The sequence below is a fragment of the Vidua macroura genome, chromosome 1 (genome assembly GCF_024509145.1).
Source record: "Vidua macroura isolate BioBank_ID:100142 chromosome 1, ASM2450914v1, whole genome shotgun sequence".
In the NCBI taxonomy this organism is placed as follows: Eukaryota; Metazoa; Chordata; class Aves; order Passeriformes; family Viduidae; genus Vidua; species Vidua macroura.
This window is the reverse complement of record NC_071571.1, coordinates 127,552,643-127,562,406: the sequence shown is the minus strand read 5'-3', so window position 1 is coordinate 127,562,406 and position 9,764 is coordinate 127,552,643.

Sequence of the window (9,764 nt, the reverse complement as noted above, 5' to 3'; positions counted from 1 at the left end):
ATAAACAGGAAGTTATCTGAGAATGCCTATAGAGAAAATATTTCTGCAGTAAAATAGTAGTCTGTGGCAGAACACAGCCTATTCAAGGAGCTTAGATGGTCTGGTAGTGTCTCTGTATTGTTTTTTTTTTAACATTTTTGCTTGCTGGAAATTTTCTGCTGCTCATCTCTATCACTAAACATATATACGAATTATAAGAGCCTTCTAAGAATTACAGTGAATATTAGATGATGTGCAAAGGTGAAAGGTTTTTGTAGGGTTTGACTTTCATTGTCCTTGAAAGTCAGTATCTAGAACTTGCTTTGAAACCATAGCTTGTCCCAGTGTGCCACCCACACCTAAAAACACACACTCATATTTCAGAGCTTTGAACATGTTTGGTATATTGTGTTGGCTGAAGGCATGCACCATGGCTAGTCTATTGACATTTGTGCTGAAATGTGGCTGCAGCAAGAGTTGTGAGTTGGCAGCTGGTGGGACAAGGCTGTGACTGAGACCTCCTTCCCTGTCCTGGGAGGGAAGAAACTGATGAGACCTCAGTACTCACCAGATGATTCCTGTCTATACCACACTGCTCCTGGCACAGCAAGGCTTGGAAGGCTATACAATGAGGGACAAGATGCCTGCATATTTGCTGCCAAAACAGCCACCCCCTACCCCCTCCAGGGAGGTCACTGGCTGGCTGGTTTCTTGGCTGGCTGGCTGCTCCAATGGGCAGGAGGCTCCTAGCCAGCCAGCCAAGAAACCAAAGGAGCCAGTGGAGCAATACAACTGCACCTTGAGGGTTAAATGAAAATTGTCTCAGGCTGGATATTATCTCATCTCTAACACAGGGGAAAAAATGACAGGGGAAATAATGGCAGCATTTAGACATTTTGAAAAATCATGTGCTCAGACATGCAAACTGTATTTAGTTGGAAGTTCAATGGGGCCAAGAGTATTGGAGTTTGCTCCTCATACACTGGGTTTGCAGTTTTAAGTCAGTCAGTTCTTGGCACTGCAGAGTTAACCCAGCTAAAGAAGAATGAGACAGATTAGCCCTATTAGAAAATAGAAACAAAACATTTCCCTCCCCCACACAAACAATTTGGTTTTGTCTCCCAAGTCTGCATACCAGCAGTGCTCAGAACATCCTAATGCAAGAAATTTTTAGGAGAATTTTGTCAATGATGTTTCAAAAGTCAGAGACACTTTTCAGGATACCTGACCGCCATCAGTGCCTCCTTACTGACATGTGCCGATAATCACATTTTCATTTAAACCTGCTTTTTTGTTGTTGTCATCCACTTTGTTCCAGCGTGTTTTGCTCAATAGCCTCTGTTTTTTACCTTTTCAAAGAAAAGAAATGGGGAGAGCTAATAATGTTTGCTGTGTACACTGAGAGCAGCATGTAGGTTTAACCTACAGCTATGTTATGTGTTGCGTAAACAAGTCAGGTCTCACAGCAGCTGAGTTCAGGCTCCCCCAGCTGCAATCACAGCGTCTCAGAATGTGGCACATGTCCAGTTGGGGGCAGTCCAAGGTTGTGCTCCCTATGAGCTTCCAAAGCTTCAGACAGCAGAGCCAGTGCAGAAGTGGCATTGCAATAAATCCTAAATTTAGTAAGGTCATGTCAATACTGCCTGGCAGGTGTAAATACCACCACTGGGGATCCTCCAGCAGGAAAGTACTACCGCGGATCTATAAATATTAATGGGACTATCACTTGTAATATAATCACTTAGCAAGGTGGTCTAATGAAATCAGTGTAATTTTGAATGATTTCAGGAAACTGGAAAATCAGGATAAAGTCTTAAGCAATTTTATCTACTAAGGGATAAGGTGTCAGATAATTTGATCCAGATTGATAGCCTGCTGTTGGCAACATCAGAAAATCCTTAGTTCTCTGATTTTTGTTGAAAGAAAAGCTGAGAAAAAGAGACATCTTTAACAGCAATTTAAACATGACGTCCCATCAATATTTATGCAAAACATATATATATTCAATATCTACTGTTGCAGTCTATCAATATAATCTATATATTTTTTCTTATAATGAGTGGTTTATAGGCTTTCTTTCACACTTGTAGTGGACACGGTTTTATTAAATATTATTGGGGTTTATATTAATGATTTTATTTAGATAGAGTTGTGAATTTGCTTTAACAAATTACCATGTGAGGAAACACTATACTCTGACCTGCTATGTTTGTGGAATGCAAAGGCTGAGATATTTTTAAAATAATCTTTTAGCAGTGAGCTAAATAAATATTGATAATGTGCTTGGGAGGAGGAGTTATTTCAGGTTAAGCAACACTAACAACACAAAGCTCTTCAGATCTAAGCACAGAATTTAACCTTTGATACTGCAAGTTTTCAAGAGACTTTGAACCAAAATGCATGTATTACTTAACCACAAGAGGTCATCATAACACTGCTCTAAGCCACCTTACTCCATTTTTTTTCACCTCCACTGAGAGAAACTTGGAAAGAAACATAAAAAAAAAAAAAGGATATTTTTAAAATATGTTTTCCGCTAATCTAAAATTAACAATAAATGTGCTATATACTGATTATTTACTTAAAAGTTACAAACATGTTACCAATGTTTTGGCTATATCCACAGATATTCTCTGAACTTCCTCTATTTTTTTTACAGTAAACAGCTCTTAGCCACGAGGTTAATAGTGAAGAGCAAATGACAAAGAATCAGCAGAAGAGTGAGTAACTGGTGTTATATCATTGGAATTTTGGCTAAAACACATGAATTCAAGGTTACTCTTTTTTTTCCCATTAGAAGTATGTAAAGATACTATTTTTTCATCTTGGAATCTCATTTAGAAGTCTCTATCAGATCTCTGCTTAAGTTTTGCTTTAGCATACGCAGAAACAAAACTTACTAAAGCCTTGCCTATGCAATTGTTTGCAAGATAATTAGCATTATGAGTGACAGATTCATTCTTACCAGTATACAATGTTGCTTCAATGTATAGGTGAAACAAATTTCTTCATTTGTGCTTATCTTGACTCTTCTTCTTTGGCTGTTGGAGATGTTTTGACCTAATTTCCTATCCTGTCAGTGGAAAATGCTCCTTACTTGTAAATCAGAAGTGGTTTCAAAAACATAGCCTGTTTTTCCAGATGTTGCACACTCCCCCCCGCCAAAAAAAGGATAATTTTTTCAAATTGGTTCAATAAAAATTATAAGATGTACACTACTGAGATTAAAACTATTTTAATTTTCTAACATAACTTATTAATATCTAAACAGATTTGGATTATTTTGGAATGCTGTGTTTCTAGAGCATTTTTTGTTGCATATCTTTTTGCTGACATTGAAAGGCGATTACATCAAAACTCCCTAACATTTGTAAATTCTGTAATGTTCCAGTTTAAATTTTTTATGATGGGTGTGACCCATTCCTAAATATCTTTCCAAGATGTGATCTGTTGAAATACCTTATTTTCTGAAAAAAAATAATAACAGGACAATTTTGACTGCAATATGTAAACTGAGATTCAGCCTTTCTGAGGTGCTGAGTACCTGAAACTCTTGTAAAATGAGTATCACAAACAATTGGATACTGCATGGACCCTAGCACTCCATGGAGTGCTACAAGTATGCTGGTATGGGTAGCAGAAATATAGCTCAACCACAGAGAACACAATTACATTTATCCCTGTTTCTGAGCTTTGCTCAACTGCTCTCACCCATGAAGAAACAGTCCAAATGTAGTTAAATTTGTGACTGCTTAGAAGTTAAAATGTATTAAATAAATATCTTGTCTTTTTATAAAATATGTGACTATTGAGAATGATAGACTATATGTGTACAGACACAATCCAGCAACCATGCTTTGTAGCTATTTTTAAGTCATGAAAATGATGCATTCCCATGCAGATCATCTTGATAGCTAAGCCCTCTTGTGCCACAAAAATGTTGTACCCAGCTGACACACCCTGTGTTAACCTGCACCCTGGCCAATTTACTCTGTCTTTGATGAGAGAATTTGCAGCAAATATGCACCCCTAACTTTCCTATCATGTGGTTAAGCTTTGATTGAATTTATATTAAACGCATCTTTTAAAACTCTTCCTTGTTAGAAGTGGGTTTTTTTGGGGGATTGGATTTACAAACATCACTCACTGACGTTATGAAATATCAAGGAGCTCCCTTTTCCCCCTTCTTTGCTTTCAAAAGATAATCTAGCAGCTTTTTAGGTCAGCAAGCCTTTTGGTTTTTAGGTCTTTGTTCAAAGAATTACATGCCAGTGTAATAAAAAGGTCTTTATGAGAGACTTAGAGTCGTAAGTCTGTGGAGAGAAGCCAGGACAAAATCATTATCAGTAGATATAAACCTAGAGAAAAGCAGATTTGAGCAAACTAACACAGCTCTGGAATGCTTTCAGAAATGAAGATGGAAATTTACAAAGTTTCTACACTCTCTTACAAAATTGGGCAACTTTGGTCTGATTAATTTGTACTTTTGTACACTGATATTCACATGAACTCAACAGCCTCCTGCTCAGAATCATGTTCTGCCTAATTCCACTGAGGATGGCAAGATTCAGATCCTGTGTTAACCTCAAATCTTTCTCTGCACAATGTCAGTACTTCTTTTCAGTTATCTTAATTATCCGTCCTCTTTGTGAGAAGAGTTCATGGAGATGAGCACCTTTTTCTCTTCTTCATGGATCAGTTATTCATTAACTGTCAGAAAATTCACAATCAATAGCTAACATCTTTAGATTTCTTCAGGGATCCTGAAGGTTTTTGCCTTAACACAACCTGGAAACAAAATAAGGATGATAAAACTTTGAGATAAAAAGTACAGACAAGTCAATATGAAGTGCAAGGGGTCCATTAATTTTCCACATTTGCAGCTCTCTGAGGACCACCATTCAAATGGTTTCCTGATTTCAAACACAGATGCAAATTCTGACAGCTTTTTTCTCAGATCAATAGATCTTACTGATTTCAAACACAGATGCAAATTCTGACAGCTTTTTTCTCAGATCAATAGGCAATTAATCAATTGCCAATTTCATCTGCTTCAGAAAACAGCCAGAAGATGTACATAGCTTCAAAATGCAGCATTCTGCTAGTATAACACTAACATGATTATAGATTGTATCTCCTACATCCCATTCCTTGTAATCTTCATTACAGTTCCATTTCCCACTTCTGACTTCTTTCTCAAAAGGTTATGAATAAAGTCTTAAAACTGGAATGTACTGAAAAATCAGAACTCTGTTTCAACAGGGAGATTAATAGAATTTAAGTCGAGGATTGACATATTTATTTGGCTCCATGAATTGGATAGATTCAGCTTCAGATTTAAGCCTGATGTGTTACAGATTTTTCACTAGGTGGAGCAATAGTATTTTGTTAACATGCTATTCCTATTCTGAACTCCTGTACAAGAAGCTTGGAGCGTGCAAGGATATTCTGAACTAAATCTATATATATTGTAAATGGGGCGTTTAATTTAGGAATATATTTTTGATTCAATTTGAATTTTTAAAAATTTCTGACAAGTGTTTTGTAGCTCTGATACCTCTTAAGAATCATTGAAATGTAGAATTATTAATTTTACTTCTTTTTTTTTTTAGCTTCAGATTCCCGAACATTTTAAAGTTGCTGCAAAAAGGAACACAGAAAACAGTCCAGATAACAGCTTGGTACTTTTGGTTGTTGTTGTTGTTTGTTTAATGCATGCAGTAAGAAAGAAAATCAAATTCAGGCTCATAAGTTATCTAAATATTTGGCTAATTGAAATTCTTAAAAATGCCTTTTTATATGAATGCACATTTTTGCAACTGCTTATTTACATTTTACGTTAAAATCTCTTTTCAAGATATATTGCCTTAAAATATGAAGATACTTACATTAAGAAATAAATTAAGAAGACTTTCAATGACATTGTAGCTTCTTAAGATTATTAATTTAAGAAATATTGGTGGTAAGGTTTAGAATTTTTCAAGACATGATATTCATTTTAGACACCCTTCTCTTGATACCTGCATGAGTAACGATTCTCTATCAAAAGATTAATTCATGTTTTCTATGAGGTTATGTTATCAGAAGAAAGATTACCTTATTGTACAATAAAATGTCAAGGTGATTGATTTTAAATTACTATTCAATTATATCTATTTTACATTTTAATCCACACATTTTAGTTCATGGCTTCATTTGCTCCTATTATATTATGCCAGTTCTTTAGCTTCAGGCCAAGAATACCTGAACATGTGTTATTCTGATGATTTATGAAATTGATGTTAGTAATGGCCACAACTAATTTATGAAATTAAAACACTCTATCAGATATTGATTTGCATTGAAGAAAAAATAAGGTCTGCTAATGTGCTTATTTACCTTATTTCCTCCACACTTAACAGAATCAAAATAGTGTTTAATTATATAAAAACACTGGAAACACCATCAGATACAGTAAAGACAGCTTAGGACTGCTGTTGGCAAGACTGATAAAAGAAAACCTAATTTTAGAAAGAAAGCACATAGAAATTATTATTGTATTACATTATTAAGAAGTGCCTTACTAACCATTTAAGGACTTTTGTTGATAGATTGCTCCCTCTGACACAATGGAACCTCATTCATAAATTAACCTCAGTCTTTAGTAAAACAGCAGAGTTGCTTTTAAACATTAATTACGATTTTTGAGGTTTAGCTATAGAGTTCTTTGAGCCCCTTTTTAAAATTCTGGTCAAACAAACCCACGCACCAGCCCTGCAGCACCATGGGTGCATCATGAGCTGCCAGAGCACAAGATAAGGACTTAAACACTAGAAGAAATGTTATTCAGGATAATATTCAGGAATTCAAGTACTTAAGGTATTCAGGTATTCAAACACTATTCAGTTAGATAAAATTCTAAATATCATATTTTTCCACAAACCCAAATGAGCACTTGAATTGTGGGAAAGGTTATTTCAATCCAATATTTTCATTTTTATATTTTCTGGTACAGAGTCATCTATTTTGGTAAAAAGGCAGAAAAAAAAATGATAGTAGTAGTAATGTAAGGCCACTAAATATTCTGACTCTGCCTCCTTTACTGAAAAATAGAACCTTTACTGAAAATTAGAACCTTCTTTAATGCCAGGGCCTGATTATTCATATGTAGGGGGACCCATGGACAAGTGGGATAGACAACACAAGAGTTTTTTACCCTGTTACTTGGGCAGTAGGATCTGATTTAGCATGTGCAAGTACAGACATGGATTTCTGTGCCTCTAATACTAGGAATATCAAATGCCAAACATCAAATTCAACGTCCAGAAGTTTTGCATCTCTGACTCTCCTAATCCCAGACCTGTTGTCCTGAGACAGTTTCAGACCCAGTGCATAAAAAAACCTGATAACTTTTCATAGCCTTATAGAAGGGGTGAATGAATGCCAGCAAACAGAACAGGGTTTTGTCTGACTTGAAGTAGAGAAATTCTGAAACTTAAAAGTACTTGTCTCTTTCTCAAAATCATAACCTGCTTACTTAATTTATTAAATTAGCTCATATTGGTGCAACAGTAGTCACTAAAAAGAGGTATGAAATCCTTCAAATATTTTGAGAGTCAAGGATCTGTTCCTCACTATGAATAACGAGCACAATTCTGCCTCATATAAAAGCTGATCAACCTCAACCTCAGACTTCATAAAAAAAATATGATGATTGTATACAAGTACTCATAAAAGACAGAGGAGGAACTTGTTTGAAAATTGCACAGTGAAATGCCTGGTGAATTCTCTAATCTAAATATGCTAAATTTATTATCTTGACTAAATTACATTTACAGCTCCTTGGCTTTGATTTTATGAACAAAACAAAAGTACAGAGAAGTTTTAAGCTGGTACTGTACATACCGTATATTCACTATGATCAGTACATGTGTGAACAAATTATTAGATATGGAAAGATTTCCAAACACAAAGAAAATAATTTACAGGGAAAAAAAAAAAAGATAGGTTGACACTCTCACAGTAAAAATTGCTTTAGCTTATACTTCTCTACAGCTTCTGCAACTGCAATTTTGGATAAGTCTACTGATACCAAATGAGTCATATGAAGTGCATCAATATGAAACGAATGTAACCCAAAGGTGCTGCTGAACAGCAGCTGGGTATTGTCTTGAAATTAAAATTAAATTCATAGAAAATATGAAATTTTTCATCAGAGTTTGCTAAGTGGCACATTAGTTTTGTCCATGAATTTTGCTACTAGACTTTTGATTTAAGGAATTTAGTTTGACTATTGCCCAGATAATTTGGAAGTAATATTCACAACATAACACTTGTCAATGATTCAAAAATACTCAAGACTATAAAGCAAGATACAATTCCAGAAATTACCATAATTAGTTTTTGAATTATTGTAATTTTTGCTTTGTTCTGTAAAAAATATTGCTATTTTCTTCCTCTTCTCCTGCAAAGCTTATAAATCTTCTTAAGTACATATTGCTTCAGTACTTTTCTTAGTTCATATTCTGTGGCAGACTTCTGTTGACCAACTTCCTTCTATATTATGATATTTTATGCATTAATGCCTGCAAAGATTCTGTAGAGCTATCTTTCTGTTCCTGCAATGGTTATATCACATCTGAGCAAGTTCATAATGGCTAACATTTTTAAAGATTCGTAAATAAGAGGCAATTTGTCCCAGTTTGTCCAGTTTGTTTATTGTCTGCTCACAGCTGCCAAAGACATTAGTCCTGCTCCTTTTTAAGCAAGTTTCCATGAGCATAACTATACAGATTGACCTCCCTGCCAGGACATTGATTTCTTAACTCAGATTCAGTTTGAAATATACAACATGAGTGAAATCTCAGAAAGCAAGTTGACAGACTATCTCTCTTGCTCTTGCTCTAAAATTCTGTTTAGATTATGCTTCAGACTTATATTTTTACATCAGATTCACCACATCTTTCAGGAGCCAGACTCTTAAAAAATTAGGCTTTTCTCCAAGTTTTTATGAATGACAGCCCTCAAGAAATGCACAACTAAATTGTTCAGGGAAGCATGATATTAGATAGATAAAACAACACATTTTCATAAAGAGAGTTTTAGCATAACTATATTTGAAATAAGTTACTTCATAATTTCATAATTTTGCTTTGAAATTAAAGAACTTATTTGCATTAAAGATACAAAAAAGTATTTTGAGGAATCCCTCTGAAGTCAGTGGGTTAGTGCACTGTATGTTACTTGTCAATTATTTGAACCTGATTAGTTATACATTAAAATAGTGAATTTTTTGAACATAATTTTAAAATTTGTTAAACAATTTAAAATTGAGCTGTAGACTATAAAGTTGAGGATTTAAAATTGAAAATTGAAAGAGGCTTGTAGGAATTTTGGGGCAAAAACACATTCCTTTTTGATGTGTCCTTTAGAAAAAGAAAACATAGACTAAGCAGCTATTTCAGATGCCCTAATGAAGTGCAGAGAACCAAAAATTTGGGGTAGATGAACTAGATAATCCAATAAATACTTTACCATTCTAATCTATGTAAAACCCAAATTTTCCAAAATAATTATTCATTTTTCCATTTCACAAACTGAGTTTATCTGTAGGTATTGAGAGCTATAAATGTTAAATATCTTTGAAACTCAGATGCATGGAGGACTCCTCCTAGGCTAAAGGCGTCTGTAATGCCACTGACTCCCAAATGACTTTGGTGAGACTGGAATACTGATTCCCACTTCTCTCTGGAAAATGAGCCTCAGGGTGACTCAGATGAAATGACCTTAAGTTAGTGGCCTTTTTC